The sequence below is a fragment of the Schistocerca gregaria genome, chromosome 10 (assembly GCF_023897955.1).
Source record: "Schistocerca gregaria isolate iqSchGreg1 chromosome 10, iqSchGreg1.2, whole genome shotgun sequence".
NCBI lineage: Eukaryota > Metazoa > Arthropoda > Insecta > Orthoptera > Acrididae > Schistocerca > Schistocerca gregaria.
The window spans coordinates 24,619,826-24,624,714 of record NC_064929.1 but is presented as its reverse complement, the minus strand read 5'-3'; the positions used below and the strand labels follow the sequence as shown (position 1 = coordinate 24,624,714).

At 48.8% G+C, this 4,889-nt stretch overlaps 1 non-coding gene across 1 annotated transcript; it reads right to left on the bottom strand.

The window, feature by feature from the left end:
• Positions 1–4,652: 4,652 nt before the first annotated feature.
• On the bottom strand, positions 4,653–4,725 carry Trnaa-ggc (transfer RNA alanine (anticodon GGC)). The gene has a single exon. It is a non-coding gene; the product is annotated as a tRNA-Ala (tRNA).
• Positions 4,726–4,889: the final 164 nt, after the last annotated feature.

The following is a 4,889-nucleotide window of genomic DNA, read 5'->3' as shown; positions in this document are numbered from 1 at the left end:
TGCACGAGCAAACTGCGCTATTCCCCATTCTTTGCGACTCAGATGCGCACGGACACGATGGTTGGTTGGTTTGTAGCGGTGAAGGGAGCAGAGTACAAAGCGCGGACCCGTTCATATACACAAAAGTTCCAAGTAGTTTCGATGCTCTGGTATTGCAAATGCAAATTCCGTCTGTTTTTAACGTCTTAAATTGAAAGAGCCGTCACAAATTGCTCCGTTTTCACTCATTGTAGACAATTATACAGCACCTGAGGTAACAAACACATCTCTACATTATTTATGCCAACTCAGTGCCTCGCTCTTTACTACTGTGTACCAATCTTGTCGTCCAACTGCAAAACACTGGGCCACAACAAGTTTCCGCGTCTCCATTGCACTGCGCATACTACGAAACGCTCCCCAAACTTGGCACTCACCCTCGCAGCCGACTTTTCCGACTTTCCACGACGCTCACGCAACGCTCACGCTAGTGACAGCATTATTTATAGTTCGACGTCGCGCCAAAGCGAATGAGTACATTTCGCCTACGGCTTAGGCCGCCCTCCTAGTGTGGCTGCTCGGTGTCTGCAGGCAGCGAGTGTCTGCAAGCTTCCTGTGTTCGCACCTATGTCACCTGTGCTTGCTTGTCAGAGACAGACTATCGCAAAACATACAACTCACTCCATGAATTGATTGCTACGGCATCTGTTATCAGCAGTCACAACTAGCAACACCAGTAGCAGCTGACTGCACGCAAAGAATAGGAATGTGCAGTGGGATTTACATGAACTCGGCGCAAGGCAGATCTTTCCGACATAGGCTTGAGAATCTTACGGGAACACTTGTACTGTTTCTAAATTAAGTGTAGGCGTGGGAGGAGGGTGCTTCCTGCGCACAAATAACAGCACGCTTGTCAATTGTGGATGCTAATCATTCGCTTGTATCTTCCTAGACACATCTGCTGGTCGTGAATTATTCCATTTGCATATCAAGGTGCGCATGTAGGTGTGTTAAAAATTCTGGAGGCACTGGGTATTGATCCCAGTACCTCTCGCATACTAAGCGAGCGCTCTACCATCTGAGCTACGCCCGCCCCCCCGAAGACTAATGGTGCTACATACAGCCATATAGACGACACAGACCCTTGCACTCCCATTATTCAGCAGACAAACACTACTCTCTATGTATCCGTTAGGGTGTCTTTCAGGTTTCGTGCATTCTGTATCGAATCGTAGTTGGCCACAATGAAAGTGGCACGTATAACGTCGAAAATAGAATTCGGACACCGCTCTGAGTAAGACCAACGTGTTGTCCACCCTCTAGACTTCAATGAGGTTAAGCCGCGATACCTAAGACAGATCTGCACTCGATGACACCTCGATAACAGCCGGTCCCCACACTTACATCTTGCTCTCCTTACGTCAGTATACATCATATCAGTCTGTGACGCTGGCTTTGCAACATCTTGCGTGCCTTTAGCTTCGCCGCGACCAACACTTACCATGCACTGACCACAAAAAATGGAGGCGCCGCGGCTTGAACCCTGGACCTTTCACATGCCAAGCGAACGCTCTACCAACTGAGCTACGCCCCATGCACGAGCAAACTGCGCTATTCCCCATTGTTTGCGACTCAGATGCGCACGGACACGATGGTTGGTTGGTTTGTAGCGGTGAAGGGAGCAGAGTACAAAGCGCGGACCCGTTCATATACACAAAAGTTCCAAGTAGTTTCGATGCTCTGGTATTGCAAATGCAAATTCCGTCTGTTTTTAACGTCTTAAATTGAAAGAGCCGTCACAAATTGCTCCGTTTTCACTCATTGTAGACAATTATACAGCACCTGAGGTAACAAACACATCTCTACATTATTTATGCCAACTCAGTGCCTCGCTCTTTACTACTGTGTACCAATCTTGTCGTCCAACTGCAAAACACTGGGCCACAACAAGTTTCCGCGTCTCCATTGCACTGCGCATACTACGAAACGCTCCCCAAACTTGGCACTCACCCTCGCAGCCGACTTTTCCGACTTTCCACGACGCTCACGCAACGCTCACGCTAGTGACAGCATTATTTATAGTTCGACGTCGCGCCAAAGCGAATGAGTACATTTCGCCTACGGCTTAGGCCGCCCTCCTAGTGTGGTTGCTCGGGGTCTGCAGGCAGCGAGGGTCTGCAAGCTTCCTGTGTTCGCACCTATGTCACCTGTGCTTGCTTGTCAGAGACAGACTATCGCAAAACATACAACTCACTCCATGAATTGATTGCTACGGCATCTGTTATCAGCAGTCACAACTAGCAACACCAGTAGCAGCTGACTGCACGCAAAGAATAGGAATGTGCAGTGGGATTTACATGAACTCGGCGCAAGGCAGATCTTTCCGACATAGGCTTGAGAATCTTACGGGAACACTTGTACTGTTTCTAAATTAAGTGTAGGCGTGGGAGGAGGGTGCTTCCTGCGCACAAATAACAGCACGCTTGTCAATTGTGGATGCTAATCATTCGCTTGTATCTTCCTAGACACATCTGCTGGTCGTGAATTATTCCATTTGCATATCAAGGTGCGCATGTAGGTGTGTTAAAAATTCTGGAGGCACTGGGTATTGATCCCAGTACCTCTTGCATACTAAGCGAGCGCTCTACCATCTGAGCTACGCCCGCCCCCCCGAAGACTAATGGTGCTACATACAGCCATATAGACGACACAGACCCTTGCACTCCCATTATTCAGCAGACAAACACTACTCTCTATGTATCCGTTAGGGTGTCTTTCAGGTTTCGTGCATTCTGTATCGAATCGTAGTTGGCCACAATGAAAGTGGCACGTATAACGTCGAAAATAGAATTCGGACACCGCTCTGAGTAAGACCAACGTGTTGTCCACCCTCTAGACTTCAATGAGGTTAAGCCGCGATACCTAAGACAGATCTGCACTCGATGACACCTCGATAACAGCCGGTCCCCACACTTACATCTTGCTCCCCTTACGTCAGTATACATCATATCAGTCTGTGACGCTGGCTTTGCAACATCTTGCGTGCCTTTAGCTTCGCCGCGACCAACACTTACCATGCCCTGACCACAAAAAATGGAGGCGCCGCGGCTTGAACCCTGGACCTTTCACATGCCAAGCGAACGCTCTACCAACTGAGCTAAGCCCCATGCACGAGCAAACTGCGCTATTCCCCATTGTTTGCGACTCAGATGCGCACGGACACGATGGTTGGTTGGTTTGTAGCGGTGAAGGGAGCAGAGTACAAAGGCGCGAACCCGTTCATATACACAAAAGTTCCAAGTAGTTTCGATGCTCTGGTATTACAAATGCAAATTCCGTCTGTTTTTAACGTCTTAAATTGAAAGAGCCGTCACAAATTGCTCCGTTTTCACTCATTGTAGACAATTATACAGCACCTGAGGTAACAAACACATCTCGAGAACCATTGTGCACTACATTATTTATGCCAACTCAGTGCCTCGCTCTTTACTACTGTGTACCAATCTTGTCGTCCAACTGCAAAACACTGGGCCACAACAAGTTTCCGCGTCTCCATTGCACTGCGCATACTACGAAACGCTCCCCAAACTTGGCACTCACCCTCGCAGCCGACTTTTCCGACTTTCCGCAACGCTCACGCTAGTGACAGCATTATTTATAGTTCGACGTCGCGCCAAAGCGAATGAGTACATTTCGCCTACGGCTTAGGCCGCCCTCCTAGTGTGGCTGCTCGGTGTCTGCAGGCAGCGAGGGTCTGCAAGCTTCCTGTGTTCGCACCTATGTCACCTGTGCTTGCTTGTCAGAGACAGACTATCGCAAAACATACAACTCACTCCATGAATTGATTGCTACGGCATCTGTTATCAGCAGTCACAACTAGCAACACCAGTAGCAGCTGACTGCACGCAAAGAATAGGAATGTGCAGTGGGATTTACGTGAACTCGGCGCAAGGCAGATCTTTCCGACATAGGCTTGAGAATCTTACGGGAACACTTGTACTGTTTCTAAATTAAGTGTAGGCGTGGGAGGAGGGTGCTTCCTGCGCACAAATAACAGCACGCTTGTCAATTGTGGATGCTAATCATTCGCTTGTATCTTCCTAGACACATCTGCTGGTCGTGAATTATTCCATTTGCATATCAAGGTGCGCATGTAGGTGTGTTAAAAATTCTGGAGGCACTGGGTATTGATCCCAGTACCTCTCGCATACTAAGCGAGCGCTCTACCATCTGAGCTACGCCCGCCCCCCCGAAGACTAATGGTGCTACATACAGCCATATAGACGACACAGACCCTTGCACTCCCATTATTCAGCAGACAAACACTACTCTCTATGTATCCGTTAGGGTGTCTTTCAGGTTTCGTGCATTCTGTATCGAATCGTAGTTGGCCACAATGAAAGTGGCACGTATAACGTCGAAAATAGAATTCGGACACCGCTCTGAGTAAGACCAACGTGTTGTCCACCCTCTAGACTTCAATGAGGTTAAGCCGCGATACCTAAGACAGATCTGCACTCGATGACACCTCGATAACAGCCGGTCCCCACACTTACATCTTGCTCTCCTTACGTCAGTATACATCATATCAGTCTGTGACGCTGGCTTTGCAACATCTTGCGTGCCTTTAGGTTCGCCGCGACCAACACTTACCATGCACTGACCACAAAAAATTGAGGCGCCGCGGCTTGAACCCTGGACCTTTCACATGCCAAGCGAACGCTCTACCAACTGAGCTACGCCCCATGCACGAGCAAACTGCGCTATTCCCCATTCTTTGCGACTCAGATGCGCACGGACACGATGGTTGGTTGGTTTGTAGCGGTGAAGGGAGCAGAGTACAAAGCGCGGACCCGTTCATATACACAAAAGTTCCAAGTAGTTTCGATGCTCTGGTATTGCAAATGCAA